This window comes from Pogona vitticeps, chromosome 1 (genome assembly GCF_051106095.1).
Source record: "Pogona vitticeps strain Pit_001003342236 chromosome 1, PviZW2.1, whole genome shotgun sequence".
Classification (NCBI taxonomy): Eukaryota; Metazoa; Chordata; class Lepidosauria; order Squamata; family Agamidae; genus Pogona; species Pogona vitticeps.
The window spans coordinates 178,781,473-178,805,985 of NC_135783.1; the positions used below are offsets into that span (position 1 = coordinate 178,781,473).

The 24,513-nt window shown below is 41.6% G+C and overlaps 1 protein-coding gene across 2 annotated transcripts in view; it reads right to left on the bottom strand.

Annotated features, from left to right (window-relative positions):
• The window catches only part of CREB1 (cAMP responsive element binding protein 1), a 51,003-nt gene extending 39,276 nt beyond the window's left edge, over nucleotides 1-11,727 (bottom strand). For both annotated transcript variants that reach the window (XM_020780729.3, XM_072978170.2), the window contains exon 1: nucleotides 11,188-11,727. The gene's annotated coding sequence lies outside the window, so the exon portion shown is untranslated. The remainder of the gene's footprint in view (nucleotides 1-11,187) is intronic.
• Between the last annotated feature and the right edge of the window lie 12,786 nt (nucleotides 11,728-24,513).

Genomic DNA, 24,513 nt, shown 5'->3' on the forward strand with positions numbered 1-24,513 from the left:
CTGGCAGGATTTCATCTCCTTAGAGACTAGCTTTAGCAGACATAGTTACATGTTTAAAAACATATTTGCCACTAGAAGACTCTTCATTTTTTTATACAGTGGTGCCTCGCTTAGCGAGCGCACCGTACAACGACGAATCCGTATAGCGATCCCCTTTTTCGGGATCGCTATACGGAGCACCCAATCGCCGCACCTCGCTTTGCGACGATTGGGGCGTCCGGCGGCCATTTTGGAGCCGCCGATCAGCTGATCGGCAGCTCCAAAATGGGCGCCGGAGGACCCGAAATGGCCCCGCGCTGTGTTTTCGCGCCCTCGGCAAGCGAGGGGAGGGCGCGAAAACGCGGCGTGGGGCCATTTCGGGTCCGTTTTGAAGCCGCAAAACAGCTGTTTTGCGGCTTCAAAACGGCCGCGGACGACCCGAAATGGCCCCGCGCCGCGTTTTCGCGCCCTCCCCTCGCTTGCCAAGGGCACGAAAACGCCGCGCCGGGCCATTTCGGGTCCGTTTTGAAGCCGCAAAACAGCTGTTTTGCGGCTTCAAAACGACCCGAAATGGCCCCCCGCGGTGTTTTCGCGCCCTCGGCAAGCGAGGGGAGGGCGCGAAAATGGCTGCCCGGGGCCAGGAAACTTCTCTAAGTGGGAAGTTTAGGGCCGATTTGGAACGCATTAAATGAAGTTTAATGCGTTCCAATGGCTTTTTACTTCCCGCTTAGCGAAGATTTCGTATAGCGAAGGTTAATCCGGAACGGATTAACCTCGCTATACGGGGCACCACTGTATAAGCAAAGAATGGAAAAGAGCTGAGAATTCTTGCGAAGTATCAAATTTTCCATGAAATTCCACTTGTGTATAATATGAATAGCATCAGACACAAAGTAAATGGTAGCACATTAAAATACCTCATCACTTATAAAACATTATATTCCTAGCAAACAATTAGTGGAACTGCTGATGTGTAGTATCTGCCTTTAGTCATGTGCTATACTGTGAGTACTTATGTATGTGAAAGATCTTTACACCTGACCATTGTGTTTTATATAAGCCAAGTGTCCAAAAATGCTATTTCTATACCTTTGGATTTTCTGAAGGCAGAATAGGGTGGGATGATCTGCATCAGATTCTCACTGGAGCCAAGCCTTGAACCGCAGGGAAGACATTTCATCCCAAAGTAAAGCTGACTTGAAGTGCTGTTTTCATATTCCCCACCAAAGAGAACGTCAGCCATCTGCTTACAAAGGAAGGTATGACTGAGGTGATGGCCTGAATGGCTCTCACATTTCTTTTCCCATTACAGTAATTTATAAATCTCTCAAACAGTTATTCCCATAGCTTCTTCATATCTTGGTCTATTAAAGCTTGCCATTTTATTCAGAAACATTACTTTTTATTCAAAACATTACTATAGTTCCCAGAATTCAACAAGCAGCACGACCAGTGGGCCAGGACTCCTGTGGAATTCTGGGAGTTGTGGTCCAAAATAGTAACTCCTCAAATCTCCAATTGTGTTTCACATCATCTCCTCATTGGACTGATTCAAATTAAAGCTTGATTCTGCAAAGCCCAAATCCTTGACATAAACAGTTCCACTCTTAAGTTTCACTCTGTGGTGTCATCTGAGAGAAGGGGTTGTGTCTCTAAGATGCTGGATTCCAATTCCCATCTATACAGGCTAGCACAGGTAATGAGAAAATATTATGGGTCATACAGTTCAACAACATCTGGAATATCAAATATTCCCCATCCTTCAAGAGAACAATGAAATTCTCTCAAACACGGTTTATGTACACATGGGGGAATCCATCTGGAGCTCAGGTTATTATTGAAGAGGGACAATTGGGCAGTAGAAGAGTGTGTGATTTACATGCAGAAGTTTGCTGATTCAATATCTGGCACCTCTAGTTAAACACACCATCTATCATGTGATGAAAAAGACTTCTGCCAGAGAACATGAGTAGTCCCTAAGAAGTGGTTCTCAACCTTGAGTCCCTACATGTTCTTGGACTAAAAACCCCAGAAGCCTTCACTACTAACTGTATTGGCTATGATTTCTGTGAGTTGCAGTCCAAGAACATATGGAGACACGAGGTTTGGAACCATTGGTCTAAAGGAACAAACAGCCTGATGATATAAGGCATTTTTAAAAAAACACTGATATTGAAACAGGATCAGAGGATGAAGAATTTCAGCCACACTTCTCCTTATTTAGTCATCACAGACACAGTTGTCCCAGACCTTTCTAACCTTGGCCCTGTTATTTTCCCAGAAATAAAGCATGGCTACCAGGCTGTAAAGAGGAACTGCATAACAAACCCAGGCCCAAACTGGGAGATTTACATAATTTACACTGGCTATTGTAGCTAAATGACAAGGTGCATGTACAACCAGGCACATGACCAGGCACACAACTGAGATGTAGCTCAGCACCTTATCAAACAGCTACAATTGTTACAAGGCACACAAACTCTGTATGAGTACCAGTAGGATTCTGACCACTGTTTCCTTTCCCTACATCTTCAGAAGGGGCATAACTCTCCCTCATTATGTTCCTAGTCATGATGGCGGAACCATGCAATATCAGGGGTGATAAATGATATTACAAGATACAAATAGGGGAGGGTTTTTTCCCCCACTGGACTATATCACAGTTATTATATGAGGGAGAATGCAAGGGCAAATTCAGGAATGCCATCTTGGTAAGGGCCTGGTCACCCCAAGCGCTATGGATCAAGCTTGTTCCTATCAGCACATTTCCATCTTGGATTCATCTTTTGGTCACACTAGAGTGAAACAGATTGCTGGGTGAATAATAGACACTAATATACAGACTAGCAGATTTACTCTGCTTTGTCTGCATTACAAAACAAGCATTAGCCCCATTCACTTTAGTGTTTGAATTCTCTTCTTCTCCTACCCCAATGTTTGTTTTAATGCCAGGTTTTTTCTTCCTTCATGCCAGCGTTCCGCTCAATAAACATGGTCCCGAAACATAACTTCTCTGGACTCCATGAATCTCTTAGCCAGCAGGGCCAACTGAGATATAGTTTGCCTAGTTATTTAATTTGGGAAACTAGTAGTACTGTATTTGTGAAACAATTCATGTCCAACACATCTGATTAGGAAAGGCTGCCCTACGATCAGGTAAAAAAAAAACCAACAGGAAGGTAGTACTTTTGCATTACTGACAGAATTTTACGTTACTCACAGTTTTTCAAAGTCCCATACTTATCCCTCACCACCACCACCACGACAGGCAGTGGACAAGTATGAAATGCCCAAGGTCTGACAATTACTGTACAGGTTACAGCAATTTATTCTTATAAAGAGAAAAAGAAACACCAATATTTTTTGAAAGTTTTTAGCACTTATATTTAAGAAATGATTGTACTATTTTTTTCTTTACAAAAAAGCTTCTTCTGACTCATAGTGTCTTCCAGATACTTAACGGGCGCCCCGTTTAACGACGAAATCACATACCGGCAAAGATTTTGCAATCGCAAAAGCGATCGCATTGCGATGTTTTAAATGGGGGAAAATCGTTTTGCAATGATCGGTACCGTTTCGCTTACCGATCATCGCAAAGCGATGATTTTTTAACAGTTGATCGGCGGTTCCAAAATGGCCACCCGCTGTTTTCTGGGACAGATTCCTTGCTTACCAGGCAGCGAAAATGGCCGCCGTATGGAGGATTTTCGCTTAAAGGTGAGTCTGAAGCCCATAGGAATGCATTGAAGGGGTTTCAATGCATTCCTATCGGCTTTTTAATGTCACATAGCGATGAAATCGCTTTGCAGCGATTTTTGCTGCACCGATTATCGTCGCTATGCGAGGCACCACTGTATTTTATTTCCCTGTTGACATTAACTGTAGATCCAATATTCTTCTGTCCAGGCTATTTAATATTAATGAAACTACAAAAGAGAAATTTTGTATTTATATTTAAATTTATCTAAAAATCATTTTTTATTTATCTGACAGAGATTATAGGCTTACTGCCAGTAGATTAATCTGCAAACAGTTAGATATTGCATTCTTACAAGGGAGCTGCACCATTAACATTTATTCTCTGCTGTGTGATTTCATTTTTCATTAACAATATTAATTAACATCTCATCCAAACAGTGACTTACTCCTTGGTTGATCTATAGCACTATCATACACATGTTCACTGAGATATTGTACTGAGTTCAAAACATTTTACTCACCAGTGAATGTGCATAGGATTATGATATTAGTATTAAACTGGATACTAAAGGTGGAAAGAACCTGAATGTCCAGTGTTGATTTCTGTATGCCTTCCTGGACAGAACTGACTATAATCCATAAAAACAAACAGCAATTTAAAACAAAATCCCTTATAATATCACACTGTACAGCAAGAGGAATAACTGACAAAACTACATGAAGATGTATGCTACCAAAATATATTTTTAGGGAAGTCATATTATTCATGAAAATTGATTTGATTCTCAAATCAGAGTGAAATGGATGTGGTATGTAGAAAACTGACCCAATGTTTCCAGTTTTAATTCTTCTGGAGGTTGCTCCAGAGAAATGTGCAAACCTGAGTGCTACCTATCCTACTGATCTTAAAGCATGAAGATTAGAAACTAAATAAATGAATAGATACTGACATTTAGTATACTTTTAAATTAAAGCTAAAGAAAGTTTACCTGCAACTAAACATACAAAGTTCATTATGAAATATATAGGTATCAGTAATGTCTGGCTTTTCCTTTTCTTCAAAAACTCAGAATTCTATTTTAAGTACACAACTATTATCATTTTCAGTTAAACTTATACTACCCAATATATGTCTACAGCGGTGTCACACTGAGTTCAATCAGCCTTATTTCCCAATGTTTGTACAGTACTTAATTTTGCAGGCATAGGCATGCAGTTAGATGAACTTGATTACAGTGCAACCATAATCATAACGAACAGATGAAAGCAGAGACTATGCCTAGTATTTCGAAGACTCTTTGGGTTCCTTACAGTCTCAGGGCTTTCTCAATGAGGTGAGCAGTATTAGACAAGGTTCTCTTAAAGCAGCTTATTTGCAGTACCAATCTTTCTTTTCACTGTCAGAGCTGCAAGTGTTGGGTGTGCTCTGGAGCAATGATTTCTAAATGGCCAGGCCCATTTTGGGGGCTGTGGTGTCTCAAGGAGCATGCAAATTTCCAGGAAGTAGTAAGAGCCTGGGGCAAATGATGCCTTCTTTCCCAGCACCAATGATGGGGGCAGGAAGGTTTAAAATGTTCTTCCCCAAAGGACCATTCACATTTTATTTGTGTCCTCTTCTTCCATCATCCTGGTCCATCAGAGAAGTTACTTTGCTCTAATGGTTATTTATCTGTGTGTGCTTTTATAATGGATCAAATATGCTTTTTCTAGTAGCAATTTTAGATAAGGGTTCCCTTCAGATTTTTATTCACAGAAGCAAGGACATATACATATCACTGTCTGAAATTAGAGCAGGGGCAACTCTGAGAAGCACCTTTTAAGGCACACAGACTTTAAGCAGGACAACAGTGAGGCCCACACTCTTAAATATGTCCCATAATATTCTTTCACATACAGGCATGCTACAGCAGAGAGATCAACATGGAAAATATTTTTTGAAAGCAGAATGCTGGATTATAGCACCTATCTTCTACAACAAAATATTATTTGCACCAGTACTCTTCGTTTGTCAAGAGGATAAAAACAGCATGTCCAGTAAAAGATTAAAAGAGAGTCCTAAGCTCCATGTAAGGGTTAAAGCTTGTACACTAGACCAGTAGTTCCCAATCTTGGGTTCCCAGATGTTCTTGGACTACAACTCTCAGAAATCCAAGCAAGCACAACTAGTGGTGGCAGCTTCTGGGAGTTTTAGTTCAAAAACATACAGGTCAAGTTGTTCATTAAGTTTATTCTGCACAATTTAAATGCTAATTTAATGACTCCTAAGAAAAGTGGAAACTGCTTCATTTAGCTACAGCTCCACCAGTGTCATATACTGCAGAATATTTTACCAAAAATGTCTTATTCTTCCAAGGTCTTTTAAAATCTAGTGAGGTCACTATTTCCACACAGCTCAGAAACATTCCTACAGTGAAAGTGGCCCGAAGTGAACTCATGGCTTGCTGAATTAATCAATCTAAAATAAAACCTGTTCCCTGAATATCTAGTTCTGATGTAGCAGTTCTCAAAGAGGTAGCTATGTTGATGTTTCAGCCATCTCAGTTTTCAAAAAAAGAATCACTGTGGCACCGTAAACGCTAACACATTTGTTTCACTGTGGGCCTTTATTACAATCTACTTCCTGAGATAATATTTAAGCTACAGGTTTACACACAGTTATATTTTGAGAATGGTGACCAATGAGATGGGATAGTGATATAGGTAAGAATCCTCCCAAAGGACAAGACCACAGGTAATGAACTTTCCAAGCATATTCAGTTTGAACTGGATATATTTGGTCTTTAAGGTGCCACAGTACTTTTGTATCTTCAAACAAAATGAGGATTTCAACATCTCCCCATCACCCTGTGATGAAACCTGTCATAGATTATAAGCTACCACATATTGGTAAACACGTCATGTGAAGTTTGATAAGCAGACGGTGACTGGGGTGTCAAAGAAAGCTTGATGTCAGATCTAAAGGATGCAAGCAGGTACTGTACTGTACCTTTGAAGACACAAAGGACAAATCTTTCTAAGAGGATAAACAAATGATCTACAGATGGGGCTCTCTATTAAACAGCTTCCTCTGTGCAAGGCTACACTGGTTGCAAATACTATCGAGGAAGGTTATAGAAAAAGTGCCCTTGGCTTCTATACTAAATGGCTGAAATCCAGTAGTCACAACTAGACTGGGCTCACTGAACCAAGAGAACTTACACAGGTGTTCATTCACCAAACTCCCACTGATTCAATGGGCCAACTCTAGATGCAATTTACTACTTGATTTCAGCCAATGTCTACAAAGCATTTTTAAATCACATTATACATTTTCATGTAACAACTTTTCTCCAAAAAACTAAGGTGAATGACTATTGGAGCATATTTTGGAGGAAAAGTCATGTGCTTTTTGTAAAGTCTAAAAGTTCCAAGAGTCAGTAACTGTGGCTAGAATCCTACTACTTACTGATGTAATCTCAACTAGGCAAATTGCCATTAGTTCAAGAGTCAATTCTTGCATTTGTTGTTGTATACCAGTACTGCGACTTGCCACACGACGAATACAAGTACAGTATATGAAATAATAGCATATTGGATAGTATGAAAAAAACAGAATGGATGTGCCAGAAAAGACAGTAAGCAATGCAGTAACAATGGTACTACACTAGCACCAGGGCGAAAGCTAGTATGGGCTGCCTGGGAACGGTAAGGCTTGATTAGAACAACCTACTGTGTTTCCCTGAAAATAAGCCAGAGTCTTGTATTGATTTTTGCTCCAAAAAAAATTAGGGCTTATTTTCAGGGGATGTTTTATTTTACAGTCATGTCATCTTCAGGTTGCTGCACAATGGCGGAGTTTCACTTAACTAGGGCTTATTTGGGGGGTAGGGCTTATATTACGAGCATCCTGAAAAATCATACTAGGCCTTATTTTCAGGTTAGGTCTTATTTTTGGGGAAGCAGGGTAGTCAAACCTGACTACTCACACAGAAATGGCTCTTGTCAATATTGTGAAGTGGCTTAATGACTACCCACTTCAGAATACAGTGGTGCCTCGCTTAGCGATCACTTCGTTTTGCGACGAAATCTCTTTGCAATGAAGATTTTGCGATGTTCCCTATGGGGTATTTTCGCTTTGCGATGACCGATCATTGCAAAGCGACAATTTTCACACAGCTGATCGGCGGTTTCAAAATGGCCACCGGGAAAAAACATGGCCGCCCGCTATTTTCTGGGACAGATTCCTCGCTTAAGAGGCACCAGAAATGGCCGCGCTATGGAGGATCTTCGCTGAACGGTGAGTTTTAAGCCCATAGGAATGCATTAATCATGGTTTAATGCATTTCTATGGGCTTTTTTTATTTCACATTGCGACGTTTTCGTGCAACAGCAATTTTTGTGGAACGAATTAACGTCGCAATGCAAGGCACCACTGTATTGGCAAATTAATCACTTCTGCTCAGCAGAGGCCAGGGAAACAAAAAAAGGGACTTTATATAGACTATTTTTGATGGACTGCATCAGTTATTTGAAAAAAGAAAACCGAACAACTTTCTTTTGCCTTCTCTCAAGAGCAGGTTGAAAAACTGCCTGCAGTTGAAGCCATTGCTGTTGATGCAACTGCAGACGGTTTCTCAACCGTCCCTTTAAGGTGAGGCAAATAAATTTTTTTTAAAAAAAAACTTGTAACTGATGTTGGCACATCAGTGATACTCTATATATAGTCAATATTTTTTCATTTCCCTGGCCTCTGCCAAAGAGGGGAAGTGACACTTGCCAATATTCTGAAGTAGCTCAATTATTAAGGCACTTTGCAATACTGGCAAACTGAAAAGTGTAAGGCTTGTTGTTCCTACCTGCACAAGAAAAATAGAATCCCCTTGACAGGGGCAGAAAGGTGTGGAAGAAAACACTCTGGGGCAAAAAAGATGCCATCATGATGAGTGCACCAGCCCATCCCTGCAGCATTCCAAATAGCGGACTAAAAAGCCCGTGTAGTCACCCTCACTGTATGTGAAAAACTGTGGCTCAGATATAAAATGTTTTCAGAAAATAGTGCACAGGAGACCAAAGCTTGACTAAAACAAACTGGAACTTTAGAAGATGTGTACTACTGAGGGAGTCTTTGAGACTGCCAAGCATATATGTGGTGAAACTCATTTATTAGTATGGGCTAGTATGTTGTCTAGCTTATAAACAAACAAACTGCACTATGTGATGAACCTCCTTTACATTGGCCAAAATCCCTTCTACTGTTGCAGGCCACAAAACCCAATAATCCAGGAAGCAGGGGAGGGGGCTTAGCTCTGCACAGTAAGAACGTGCTTGCTCTTCCTAGAATGGGCACCTTACCTACACCACTTTTGACCTGGGAATAGGAATTCCTCTCCCATTAGTTTCAATGATTTTTTAAAAAATGCACTCTACCAACAAACGAGAATGAAAATACTGCCTGCACCAGCCTGGGCCATGGAGAGCCAACTGGTCTTGAGAATGACTGGCTGTACACCAATGAGTTTCCCACCCAACTCAGGATAATTATTCATCTTCATCCACAACTGAAACTAGGCCTCAGCCAGTGTAACATCATTTGGTTGGACTCATCCCCCCGTGTATTATTTTTGTTAACTCTTCAGAGTCCCATTTTAACTTATGTTGCAATATAAACACTGTAAACATCGAAGAAAATTGCTAATAATCACTGAACCGTCTCATGTAACACAACTATAAATCCTAAGCATTGTGGCCAGGCAGTGCTGAACAACTGAATAGCCAAAAGTGAAACTGGAGCACCAAGCATTGCCTATAAGGTCTCCACGGCAGAACTTTGCTTTCACTGTACTAAGTACCCTGGCTTTCAAAACTATCCACACGCAGAGCTGTGAGATAAACAAAGTGTTCAAAGAATACAGTTTTGATCCAAAATACTTTATTAAGAAAAACAACCCTTGAAGGCCTTTTAACCTCAAAGCACTTTTTCAGCACAACTTTAAAGCCATGTGGGTTTTTTTATATATATATAATTAAAAAGATAAAAGCTTTGTTGTTGTAATTTTAATGTGACCTCCCGTTCAACGTTCGGTGGAAGCGATCGGGCTAGATCCAGAAGGAAGCCCGGTGGGGGGGGGGGGCGTTCCAGATCAGCTCCGAGCCTGTGTGTCCCCCCCAGGCTGTGCCTCGGCCTCTTCTAGCTGCAGAGACTGGGCTGTCCCCGTTCCCCCCCCCCCGTGACAATGCCAGGGAACTCCCTACTGAGAAAGGGGCGGGAAAGCGCAGGAGAATCCTGGGGTGGGGAAGCGAACTTGCTAGAGGCTTTTAAGGGAGGCGCGCCCGGGGGGGGGGTCCGAGTTGGGGACAATTAAGCTCCCCCCGGATCAGTATCTTCTACACTAAAGGAAGCTGGGGGCATTTTTTTTCTTTTTTTAAAAAAATCGGGGCTGGTCCGGCTACCGTTCTATTTCCTGATCCACGCAAGGGGGATGCACCCATTACACTTGGGGAGGAGGAGGCTCGGTTTGTAAACCCTGCAGGGAGGAAGAGCTTGAGTTTCCCTCCTTCTTGGAAAGAAGGCGGCCGCTTCCCCCCGCCCGCGAATTGCAGCCCCCCCCCTCCGAGAGAGGGAAGGCACGCGGACTCGACGCTGCCGTTTATTTTTATTTGCGCGCGCGCCCGCCCGCGTGTGTTCCTCCTCCTCACGACTGAGGTCAAGCGCCTCGCCGCCGCCCCGGTTAGCGGCGGGAGCGGGTGCCTCCCGTATTAAGAAAGAAATAAAAATAAAAAGGGGGGGAGGGGGCCCTCGGAGGGACGTCTCTCCTGCAACCATTTCGCTCTCTTGCCAACGGCGAGGAGGAGGAGGAGGTGGTGGTGGAGGAAGGGGACTTCTCGGTCGCCCGCTCGCCCCCACCGCCACTTCTATAGCCCGGGCAGCAGCCGAGCCGAGCGGCCCCCCATCTCCGTGGGGAAAGCACAACGGCCACAACAACACCTACACCCCCAGAGCCGTTGCCGCCGCCGCTGCCTCGCCCGGCCCGGCCGCCGGTCCCGCGCAGCGAACAAAGAATAATGGCGGATGGAGGCGGCGGCGGCTGTGGCCGGCTCCGGCAAGGAGGAGGCGGCGGCGAAGACCTGAAAGGGGATGAGAGGGTGGCGGTAGGAGAACATGGAGGAGAGGCTTCATCTTAAAATTAAAAATAATACTTGTTGGCGCGACGGGGGGGGGGAGGGAAGAGAAGCTGGAGCCCCTCCTGCGGCGCGGCGGCAGGCCTAGCCAGGCGAAAGAGAAGGACTAGCCGTGGCTGTCCCTCTCTTTCTGCTCCTCCTCCTCCCGCGGGCTCCCCCGATCGCCTTCTCCCCCAACCCCGTCGCCCGCCCAACCAGCCCGCCTCAGCTTCAGCCACCGCCGCCGCTCGTGCTGGGGCTGGCTGGGCCGCTGCCCCGGCCACCCCTCCCTGTTTTTCTTCTCTTGGTCTGTCTGTCTGCTGCTGCTTTCTTTCTTTCTCCTTCTTTCTCGCTTCGCTTTTCTCCTCTTACCGGCTAGAGGCTGCTCCGTCACTGCTTTCGTTCGCGCTTAGGCTCTCGCCGCAGTTTTATTCTCTCCCCCACGTAACACACCGCGTCAAACTACACCTCCGCCGCGTCACTCACATAACACACACACGCTCTCTCTCAGGCTCTCCCAGCCCCGGCGACAGGCGGCAAGCAGCAGCGGCCGACTGAGAGAGAGGGAGAGAGAGAGGAAACCAGGGAGCAAGCGCCGCCGAGCATGCCGCGGCTGCTCTCCTCCTCCTCCTCCTCCTGCCCCCCTCCCTCACCCATTGCACACCCCCTCCCTTCCCTCCACACACGGAAAGAACCGAACGGCCTCCACGGAAAGGCCCGAAAGCGGCTGAGGGACTGCGACGGACGAAGGCAAGGCCGAACGAAGACGGGAAGAACGAAAGTGGCCGCCCGGGGCCTATAGGAGAGGGACCCCCGACGGTATCCGGCAGATGGCCCACGACGGGCTCCTTCGTATCTGCCACCTAAACGCAACGAGATGGGCATTAATGAGAAAGGAGTCAAGACCAGAGGGGGGGGGTAGAAGGGGGCGCGGGAAATTGTACTCAGTGGCGCTGTAATACCAATAAACCCGGCTCTCCCGCCTCCAGTTGTTGGGAGAGAAGAGGGAGACGCGGCGGCTCCCGCCTTCGTTTCCTCACAGGAGAACCCCGGTGTGGTTTTTGTAGACCTGGGGAGGGACGATGGGAGCAAGCCCAGGGCCAGAAGGAGGACCGTGAGGAGGCTGGGAAGGACCTAGATTAGTTGTGTGGGTTATAAGATTGATTGATTGATTCATTAATATTAATTCATGAGAGGCAGTCTGAGGCATTGCCACACTAAGCGCTCGCTGTGAAAGCTGGAAGGCCGAAACTTGAGAGTCTTTGAGTGCCTTCTTTGTTTACTTCCAAATTTATTTCTTTTTATGGAAGCTGGGAGCTCAGGCTATCTAATGGCCACTCAGCTGGGTGGCCTGCCTAGCTTTAAAAAAAGGCTTTAAAAAATAAACCTGGGTGAGTTTAACTTCAGGGGCAAATAATGACCCCTCATCGGGCAATTCCCTCTAGCTAAATTTTCAAGGTCTGTGTTCAAAATGGCAGATGCAGGGGAGGGGGATCAGGAGACACCCCAGACAACTAGATATCCATTAACGTGACATTTGTGGAACTAACAGCAAGGGCACCCCATTCCTTCCAGATGCCCTTGACGTAGACCTGTTGAATCCTGCTCCCAAGTGTTTCCAAGTGTTGTGATCTCAGGTGATGGTGTTTCTGAGGGCCACTGCCATCTATCCCCCTCTCTATTATTAAACCTGGGTACCCCACCTGAATGGCCGGGGCCCAACAGAAACCCTTTTAAATTTGACGAATGGAAACCCCTGGTAGACCTGTTGTCTGATGGGAAGAAAGGTTGGAATACATTTGCAGACACAGGATTTTTGTTAAACCACGCAATAAATGTTACCCCTATTTCGAAACCAAGGAAGTCTGGTGATTTATTTGGGGTTGGCTTGGAGCCGAACATCGAACCCTCACACCCATATGGAAAGGATTTGTTATGTTAGCAGGATATTTTAATATGACTATGAATCTTAAAAGATAAGTCAAAAGTACAGAAAGCAGACAAACGAAATACTACATTATACAATGTAATCAAAAATACAGATTTAAAAGATGTGTGAAAAGAATGTAAAGGGGATGAAAGAAGATACAGTATTCCTGTTATTCATCAGTGCACAAAACCCATACAAGAATAGATTATATATTCATATCCAAAGAATTATTATCCAGGGTAAATAATACAAGTATTGATGTTATTCAAATCTCAGATCAAGCCAGGGTAAACATAGAATTGTTGGTAAACAATTATAAAGAAGTGTGTAGATGGAAGATAGACACAAATATTTATTGATTTGTTGTTTAGTCGTTTAGTCATGTCCGACTCTTCATGATCCTATGGACCAAAGCACGCCAGGCCGTCCTGTCTTCCACTGCCTCCCGGAGTTTGGACAAATTCATGTTGGTCGCTACGATGACACTGTCCAGTGTCCTTATTTATATCAAACTGTAATTGAAGGGTTCCAAAATAATCTAGAAGAGACTTGGGAAATAAATATGAAAGGAGGTGGAAATCTAAGATAATATGGAATGCTATGAAGTCTGTGGCCAGAGGTTATGCCATAAAAGCGGCACATACGATTAAGAACCAACAAAGGAAAAGAATGCTGGAGTTAGAAAAAGAAGTTATAATAACTAGAGAAAAGAAGACAATTGTGGAACTATAAGCTAAAAAAAAGGAACTAGAAGGGATGGAAAAGTTTGAAAGGGATTTAATATATTTTAGTAGGGAATATTTTGAATTTAGTGGAAAAAAACTTGAAGCTTTTGGCTAAAGCACCCCCAATAAAATAATAAAAAAGAGAGCAATATAAGAGTTATGAAAAATCAGAATGGGATAGATGTAATAAAATGGAAGAGAAACTAGAAGCTTTTCAAAAATTTTGAAAAGACTTATAGATACCCCATATTTTTCGCTCCATAAGACGCACCTTTCCATAAGATGCACCAATTTTTTAGGAGAAGAAAACAGGAAAATATAATATGTTTTCTTCACTCCATAAGACGCACAGACTTTCCACCCCCCTGTTTTGTGGGGGGAAAGTGCGTCTTATGGTGTGAAAAATACGGTAAGTAAGAATCTTTCCATAGGATAGATTGGAGAATATATGAAAAAGAACTTTAAGAAAGTATTAATAGATGAGGATTAATACTACTCGGGGCAGCTTACATAGATAAAAGCACATCAATAAAAATCATAAAGAATACAATTATAGCAATTAATTCCAAACAATACATTATCAAGATGGCCAAAAAAAGAGAGAAAAAAATCACTTAATTGACTGGAGGGAAGGCCTGCTTGAATAGCCAAGTTTTTAACTGGCTTTTGAAGACACCCAGCCAGGGTGCCAGCTGAATTTCAGTTGGGAGAGTGTTCCACAGCCGAGGGGCCACCGCTGAGAAGGCCCGGTTTCTTGTTTTTTCCTTCTGGGCCTCCCTCGGCATCAGGCCCCTCAGCCGTCCCTGCTGGCTATATTGGGTGATTCGGGTAGATCTAGGTGGAAGAAGATGATCTGCCAAATATTGAGGTCCCAAACCGTTTAGGGCTTTATATATAATCATTAACACTTTGAAGTCAATGCAGAAACGGATGGGCAACCAGTGCAAGGCAGCCAGAGTGGGGGAGATATGCTGATATTTTCTCACCCCACTAAGAAGCCTGGCTGCCACATTCTGAACCACCTGAAGTTTCTGCATCAACCTCAAAGGCAGCCCCACGTAGAGTGCATTACAATGGTCTAATCTCGAGATTACGAGCGTGTGGACTAGAGTAGTGAGGGCCCTCCCATCAAGATATGGTCACAGCTGGGCAATCCACCATAGATGAAAATAGGCGGAGCAGACCACGGATGCCACCTGGGTTTCCATGGAAGGCGCTGGGTGCAGATGTATCCCCAAGCTGCGGACCTCACTCTTTGCGGCAAGGGTCATCCCCCCAAAAGAAAGGGAGTCACCTATGCCGCTGACGGAAGGGCCGCCCACCCTCAAGACCTCCGTCTTGTCTGAGTTCAGCCTCAACCCTTTCAACTGCATCCATTCCAGTACAGTCTCCAGGCAGCGCTGAAGGGACAGGACGGCATCCACTGAGGTAGATGAAAAGTAGATGTAGAGCTGTGTGTCATCAGCATACTGATGGCACGATGCCCCACACTCCCTAATGACCCCACCTAGTGGCCTCATGTAGATGTTAAACAGAGAGATGATGGAGCCCTGCGGAACCCCACAGTTGAGGCTCCACAGGGCTGAGACATTCTCCCCAAGCTGTACTCTCTGGGGACAGTCCTCCAAGAAGGAACGGAGCCAGGCAATAGTTTCATTGTGAAATATATTGAGAAAGACCAAAATGGATTCTTACAAAGTAGACAGATGTCAGACATAATGAGAAAGGTGCTTAATTTAATGCACCTGGCAAAAGAATCAAAATGTAAAGGAGGAGTGGTATCCCTAGACATTTTCAAAACATTTGATACGGTTGAATGGGATGCACTAAAATCTTGATTAAACAGATAGGAGTTGATATTGGTTTAGAAGAATAATTTAACAAGTATGTTCATAGAACTCTAAAAATAATAATAAAACGATGGTATGACTGAATCAATACTCCTAGGCCAAGGAACTAGACAAGGTTGCCCCTTATCTCCAGTTCTATTCACATTGGTAATATAGGTGCTGCCACAAGTAATCAGAAATGATTGTTTAATTAAAGACATAGATACTAGAGAGGATATAATTAAATTATATGTGGATATAATTAAATTATATGTGGATAAACTGAAGAAAGAAATTAATAAACAGATAAACCAGTATAAAAAATTATAACTATATTGGTTTTGTAGAATAGCGTTATGTAAAATGAAGATTATTACTAAAATTAACTTTGTATTCTGAATGCTCCCAGTAAAGATCAGAAAAATATACTTGAAAGACTGGCAGAAGTTAATAATTATTGTAATAGAAATAAGCAAACAAGGATTAATAAGAGGTCATGGTATATTCCACAAAAAGGAGAGCTTGGATTACCTAATATTAAAATATACTACATTGCAAATCAATTTAGGCATCTATAAGATATTATAGTACATAATAGAAACTTAATATGGAAGGAACTGGAAGTGCTAGAATACCTTGATATGGAGGAATAACTAACCCTTTTCTGGTGAATATGGCAGAGTGCTGGAATACTTTAGACTGAATCCACCTATCTCACAATTATCACAAGTAGTGGAGTTCCAGCGCTTCCCCAAAACTCTTAAAGATGAATGATAAACTAAATGATAAACTTAAAGAAGGGTTAAACACAATAAAGAGTTGGATGAAAAAGATAAAAGATAAAAATACTATAAGGGAAATTTTGGGGGAAGAAGAGGGAATATCTTGGTTAAATATTCTCCAAATGGAAAGTCAGACTGGAGAGTCAATAAGAAAAGGAGAGATTAGAAAACTGACAAAATTTGAGGAGATTATCAAACAAAGACATGATCAAGAAGAAATTAAACTCATATCAACATCATCACCCCCCCACCAGCAAGCATAAAATGATAATGTAGACAGCAATAGACATCAAGCACAACTGTCATATGGCAACATGAACTAATACAATATCCAGGAAAGGCAGAAGCATGGATATGTACAGTGTATATAATATTCAGGGTCTGAGTTCATTCTTTGTCTACTCCCAATGTATTTATTTTTATGGAATCTGGGAGTTCAAGCTAGCTAATGGCCACTGAGCTGGGTCGCTTGCCCAGAATAAAAATCATAAATTCCTATTTCAGAGGAAGTATGTTTTAAAAAGTCTCTTTATAAAGTTCTGACTTAGCAAGTTTTCTGAAAGTAAAGAGGGATGGGGCATGGCATACATCCAGTGGAACCGCATTTCAAAGAAGAATAGGAAGAAGAGTGCAATTAAATGAATGGGACAACAGGAGAGGGCCTTCTCTGTTGCTGCTCCCAGACTTTGAAACTCCCTCCCACAGGAGGCTAGACTAGTCCCATCTTTCCTGCCCTTCCACAAGCAGGCAAAGGCCTTTCTCTGCAGGCAAGCCTTCCCTCAGTAACTAACTACCTGTGTGTGATTTTTAGATGGATTGTTATGCGCTACTGCTTTGGCTGGATTTTTAGTACTATTAGTATTTTCCATTTTTGTGTTTTCTATTTCACAGAGTGGCATTTTTAAAATATTTGTATACTTATTGTTGTTAGCTTTAATATTGTATTTTAATGATGTAAGAGGCCTCTTTATACTCATTGTTCTTAGCTTTAAATATTGTTTTTTAATGATGTTAACCACTGTTGTATACTTACTGTTTTCAACTTTAAATACTGTGTCTTTCAATGTTGTACACTGCCTTGGGTCCTTTTCAAAGAGAAAAGAGGACTAAAATATTTTAAATAAATAAATAATAATTTACCAAGAAGCCCTGATTCCTAGTTGACATTAGCCTGGCCTTTCGCAGGGTAGGTAATCACTCTAAGATGCAAGACCTGATAGAATGGATAATAGTTCTTTGGGAGAGACAGTCTGACAGATTATAAGAACCAACGATGGAAGAATATGGTACCGACACCCACAGATAGTTAATTGAAAAGCAGAAAGAGACATCATTTGGGAGTTACCAGGGCCAAGGAATGATGGATATGAAGAAACAGTCCTGGAAACAACTGAACTGATCCCTGCAGAAAGCATTCTCTAGCCCTACCAAAGTCAAACTGTGGAAGGCCCTTAATATCATTGAACTGAAGGCATAAATCGGGCTGCTGCTCCTGACTCTAGTGTGTATTGTGGATAACATGAGGACCTGGAAGAACTGCGGCGTCCAGTCTCAGGGTGCTTCCACATCATGCCAACAACAAGGCTAAAGAGATTTCATTGACAATCACGTTGCTAGAGCATCAACAGTAAGGAAACAAGTGGTGTACAGAGTTATCTCATGAAAGAGAGGTTACTTATCTGTAACCATAGTTCTTCGAGTGGTCCCTCTGTGAATCCACACAAATAGATTTTACTCCGCCTGCACAGGACTTCTTGGATATTCTAGAGCAGCAGTCCCCAACTTCAATTTTGTTCACAGTTAACTTGTACCCAACATGGCTGAAGCTAAAAAGAAATGTAGGCAGTATAGCGTTGATTATTTGAAGTTCGGCTTCATTGCATCGCTGTCAGACAAACATCTGCCCATGTGCCTTTTGTGGAATAGAGTTTTAAGTAATGATGCTATGAAGCCATCCAAGCTAGAGAATCATTTGAGAAGGTGTCACCCTGATGAGAGGATGAAAGATCTTACATGCTTTAAAACAGTGGTCCCCAACCTTGGGCCTCCAGATGTTCTTGGACTACAACTCCCAGAAGCCTCCACCACTACCTCTGCTGGCCAGGATTTCTGGGAGTTGAAGTCCAAGAACATCTGGAGGCCCAAGGTTGGGGACCACTGCTTTAAAACACTGAAAGAAAAACTTCAGAAGAGAACCATGGTGAACAGTATGTTCACTTCAATGTCAAAAAGAGATGACGATGGATTGCGAGCTTCTTACAGTATCTCACTACTCATAGAAAATGTGGAAAGTCTCATACTATCGGGGAACAGCTGATTCTGCCAGCCATTGAAGAGGTTTTAAAAACTGTTCTACACAAGCCTGCATATGATATACTCAAAAGAATTCCTTTGAGCAACAATACAGTTCAAAGACATATTGATGAAATGAACCATGATGTTGAAAGCTTCTTGAGTAATTATCTGCAAACAAACTATTTTTCTATTCAACTGGATGAGTTGAAGTTACCTGGGAATGAAGCACTATTATTGGCATATGTTTATTTTGTTATGGGTCAAGAAATCCACAAAAACCTGATATTCATGAGAACTTTGACAACTGATACTAAAGGTGAATGAATATTCAAAGTTTTGAAAGATTATTTCATGGAAAAAAGGATCACTTTATCAAATATAATTTCGGCGGCAGCAGATGAAGCACCAGCTGTGTTTGGGCGCTATCAAGGTTTTATGAGCCATTTAAAACAAAATGCAATCAAAAGGGCATGTCATGAGAATGGCTGATGGTTGGATTCCAAAAGATGTCCTGTATGGAGAATTAGTGAAGGGAAACCACCCCAGAGGGAGACCACAACTGCTATACAAGGATATCTGCAAGTGGGATCTGAAGGCCTTAGGAATGGACCTCAACAGATGGGAAACCTTGATATCTGAGCATTCAGCCTGGAGGCAGGCGGTGCATCACAGCCTCTCCCAATTTGAAGAGACCCTTGTCCAGCAGGCTGAGGCAAAGAGACAGTCCCAAAAGCAGCAAAATCAGGGAGCTGGACATGGGACAGATTGTACAGTGGTGCCTCACATTACGATGTTAATTCGTTCCAGTGAAATTGCTGTAGAACAAAACATCGTAAAGCGAAATTAAAAAGCCCATAGAAACGCATTAAAACCTGTTTAATGCGTTCCGATGGGCTTAAAACTCACCGTCCAGCGAAGATCCTCCATAGGGCGGCCATTTTCGCTGCCTATCTTGCGAGGAATTCGTCCCTAAACACAGCGGGGAGCCATTTTATTTACCCGGTGGCCATTTTGAAACTGCCGGTCAGCTGTTGGAAAATCGTTGTTTTGCGAAGAATCGGTTCCCGAAGCAGGGAACCAATCATCGGAAAGCGAAATTCTCCCATAGGAAACATCATTTTGTGATTGCAAAAGTGATCGCAAAAAGTTCATTGTAATGCGATTTCGTCGTTAAACAAAGTGATCGTAATGCGAGGCACCACTATATTTGTCTTCAGTGTGGAAGGGATTGTCACTCTTGAATTGGCTTTCTTAGCCACACTAGATGCTGTTCCAAGTTCTCCTTACAGAGCACATCACCATAGTCTCCTGAGATTGAAAGATGCCTAACTTTAAAACAAAATGTACCAGGGTTGTTTACAATTCACTGTGTTATTCACCAACAACATTTAGTAGCTGAAAATCTGAGTGCTAGATTGCATCAATCAATTCATCAAAAACGCAGTAAACAAGATTTGTGGCAACGCGTTGGATTCTAGGTTATTTGCGCAATTGTGTGATGAAAAAGACGAGGACTTTCATCGATTACTCCTTCACACTGAAGTACGCTGGCTGTCGAACGGCTTATGTTTGACAAGATTTTTTTTTCACTTTTTGAGACTATTTTAGAGTTTTTGGATTCTAAAGATGCTATTTTGAAAGAAAATTTAATCAAATGGAAACCAGACATTGCTTACTGAACAGATTTGTTTAGTAAGTTTAATGAGATTAACTTGCAGTTGCAAGGTGACAATTTATATTTAATAAAAACAAAGTCTATCATTGGATCTTTTCTTGCCAGAATGAATCTGATGAAGCAAAATATTGGACTACACGAATTTTCCCAGTTCCCCAACTTGTCGTTGACAAACATCCACAATGATGACATTTTGGTCTATGTTCAACATTTACAGGTCCTTCACACAGACTTTAAAACCAGATCTGATGATGTGTTGACTATGGAAATACACCAGTGGATTATCAATTCATATGGTGAGATTGAAGAGTCGGATGTCATATTGCAAGAAGAACTGGCTGGAATAAGCTCTAACGAAGAACTAAAGGTAGAGTTCAACAAGGGGTATCAGCAAATCTGGCTTCAGAAAGAGGTACCTATTGTTTATCCTGCATTATGGACTATCACAAGAAAGTTTTTGATAGCTTTTCCATCTTCGTATCTCATGGAAAGGGGTTTTAGCATGGTTTCCAATATTCTTGCAAAAAAAGAGAAGTTGATTGCAAATCACTGAATGTGGAGATTTAAGATTATACTTAACTAATTTCAAACCAAATATTGAAAAGCTGTTATCAGAACATCAGGTTCATCCCTCTCATTAGCATCATTAGCTGTGTATTAATTTATTAATTTTACTAAGTTCTGACTTTTTTTGTTTCAAATACAAATATTTAGTTGCATTTTGTGTTTTTTTAATAGAGGTATGAATAAAAATGGTATGTTTTTTCTGCACTTGTGCACTCTTTCAAAAAACCCTTAAAACACGTTTGAAGTTACATAGGTTTAGGAAAATGTGATATTAGGTAGGCAGGAGGTCTACAGAAAACAAGTCAGCAAGCGGTCTACGGGGCAAAAATGTTTGGGAACCTATGTTCTATCTACTGCTGCTAGATAGCTAGTTGAGTTCAGAAGGAAATGTCCATCCCAACATGCCAAGTAATTAGGAAAACAGGACATAAACATGTGCGTGATGCTAAAACACCATGTCCTCTAAAGATTGACATTTACTTGGGCAGGCAATTGAGCACACCACAGAAGATCCAAATTGGTTACAGTGTGGGAGCAATACTAACTATACCATATTTCCACATTGAATTAAGTGTGGTGGGAAACATTTTTTCATCACCTTAGAACTAGCAGTAACTGCTAACCAAAGACTATTGATACAACTTTTGTGCTGGGGCAGCAAATAAAATCGCCAGATGGTGCACCACATGTGGGAAATTTGTGTGCAGGGGCCACTGTGGCATTGAAGCAACATGCCTTGGTTTTCTGTGGTGTGACTAGCACAAATAATGGCCTTTTATTTGGGTATATTACTCTTAGCAGAGACTAATTTTGTTCCTAGTTTGTAAGATTGCTCATGAATGTTAGGTCATCCTAGAAATAAGATCAGGTTTTTTTCCCAGTGTTTCTGTTAGTTCCCTATGGGGCTAAGTAAAATTTTGTAAAAAAAAATGGAAATTAATTGTAGTGTATTTGAGATACAGAAATTGTGTGGTTAATTCCCCTCCACCCATGTTTTAAAAAAGGGTAAGAACTACAGAGAACAAACATTCCTTTCATGTAAACATATATTTTTTGTATTGTGGGATATTATTAACTCTGCACCTCCACTCCTACACTCTGCATCTCCAATACATTGGAATTCCTCTGATGTCTGAAAATATCCCAGATGTTAGTCAATGTACCTTTTTTTAAAATCCATCATAATGAGAGTAATAGAGGTGAGAGGACTTAAAGTTTCTGTTAAAGGTATTCATTATACAATCTGATTCATGTGCAGCTTCACATGTAAAAATAACACCAGTTTCATTCTCAGATCTTTCTGAGATAATTATATAATTGGCATAAGTGTTTAAATATTTGCATATGAAATCAAAGCAATGCATATGTAAAAATAACATAAAATAGCACAAACATTTAAAAGGTGAGATTGGAAAAGAAGAGAGGGAAAAATCCATGAACATTTAATTGTAGAATGCCACAGAGCTGCTGTAATTCATATTACTGTATCTCCCACAAGGATCAGCTAGAATCCACAAAGAATCCACAGGGAAACATCGTAATCCACAGAGGTATCTACATTTAGTTTCCAGGAAGGCTTTAAAGACACTCCAGCACAAAAATCAAATGTTCTACAGTGCTAGTTACTCTGAGATTTGCCCCTGCTTCGGGACCTGGGGAAGCATAGCAATTCCCCATGACATCATCTGACACTCTGATACCTGACAAAGCTATTTAACTCCTATTAACAAGTTTCCACACTTTCCACTTCTCACTTGGAAAGAATGTTCACAGTCCTTGCAAATAGGTGAAAACCTTCTAAACAATTTTTTTTTAAATTCAGAATTTAACAGTTCAGAGATACTAAAGCAAACACTAAGGAGTTTCTCTTTTCACATTAAACACCAAGGTTTCCCTCTTTGTTTGTTTGTTTGTTTGTTTGATGGGAGTTGGAATGATCTGCAACTGATGCAGGGATGCTGAGGAGATACATGCAAACTGTAGGATGCATATTGCCCTCCCTGATTAAAGGAAGTTTATTTCTGCCTTAGCTGTTAACTCTGTGTTTGAGGACAATTGAGCTATATTCATTGAGTGGAAATGGAGGAAAAGAGGGAAAATTGTTTGTTTGTGCTTACTCTAGAGGTAAACATGAAGGATAAATGGTGCACATAATGAGATTACATAATTTTCTTTGCCAGGCAATAATATAATTCAAAAATGGAATGAGGCACTCCGGCATCCATATTCACAAACCAACTAGTATAGTAAGGAAATGTTTCAGTAAGACAGAAAAGAAGAAGAAAAAGTGTTTCTGCTTTGGCTAATAAATAGTACAACATTCCAGGCGGGCTGAAGTGCTGAACTGAACTAGATTAACTATAAGCAATGGGAAATGTATTTCCTCTTACTGATTTGTTATCTGCTGTTTTTTGAATGGGAAATGTATTGTCACCAGATGGCGGTATATACCAAGATATAACACTATACACCACAGCGAAGTGTACATATTTTTTAAACAATTTCCAAATAAGTAGCTGTATTTGTTTGTTTGTGTGTTTGATGTATTTATATACTTCTTGTTATAAATTTTTCTTGAACTTGTTATCCTTTATGTTGTAAGCTGCCTAGAGTAGTCGAAATAAATAAATAAATAAATAAATAAATAAATAAATAAATAAATAAATACAAATAAATAAATAAATAAATACAAATAAATAAATAAATACAAATAAATAAATAAATAAATAAATAAATAAATAAATAAATAAATACTTCTCACTTAGTGCAAAGCACACTCTAAACAGTTTAAGGCAACACAATGTAACAGTGACCCAACCACCTAAACACTGTACTGTACATCCAATGTCTCAAATAAAAGAAGCAATAGCTGCAAACCAAAACAATGGCGACACCAGAAACACATATAGAACAGCTTAAGAGAGGATGCTTTTGAATGCTTCTTGAAAGATGGCAGTCTTTAGCATCCACTTGAAGGATGGGAAGGAGCGGGTTTGACGTAGTTCTGCCGAGAGCCCATTCCATAAGGATGGGGCCACAATCGAGAAAGCACATTTTCTGGCGATCGTTTTGTTTGCCTTTTCAGCATGGCAACCTGGAGAAATAAGGCCTCAGAAGAATGGGTGGTACAGGCTGATATTCTGAGGGAGAGATGCTCCGACATATAACATATGAGCATGTAGAACTGTATTAGTATGTCTCAGCATGTTGGCAAATTTTTTCATTCCAACCTGGTCTTTTTCTCCTGCCATGGAGGCCTTCTAATTTTTCAAACTGCAATGATTTGAGCAGTGTGTTGCCTGTTTATTTATTTGTTTAAAATGTTTTTACCCCACTTTTCTCTTCGAAAGGACACAAGGTGGCCTGTGTGATCATTTGTTTTGTTCTACAAAAGGGCTGGGGATGACGTAAGTTTGGGCAATTTTCTGGTGATGTAGCATGTTTGGGGCATGATGTTTTTGGACAATGGGAACACACACATGCCATCTTTCTCCTTAGTTGTTCCAAAGTATTTTTGGCTATTTTTTTTAAGACGAAATCTCCACATGGGGGAGGGGGGGAGATAAAAACTGATATAAAATTGAAGCAACTCCATCCAACTCCAGCAGACTATGATGTTTCTATAGCACATGTGTATGTTTGCATTTGTATGGAGAACTTTGGTAAACTGTTCCCTTTGCTCTACCATCATGCAACCTTTAAACAGTCCCAATGGCTTGACAACAGACCATAAAGGGAGAGCCAGGGATCAGCAGAAGGGCAGTATTAAAGGAAGGGGAGTGTGACAAGGTTCGTCTTTAGCCGGGGGGGGGTTGGGTGGTAAAGGCGGGAAACAGGCGCGGAGGCGAGTTCGAGTCTTGAGAAATAACAATTTTATTAGCATGAACACTTAATT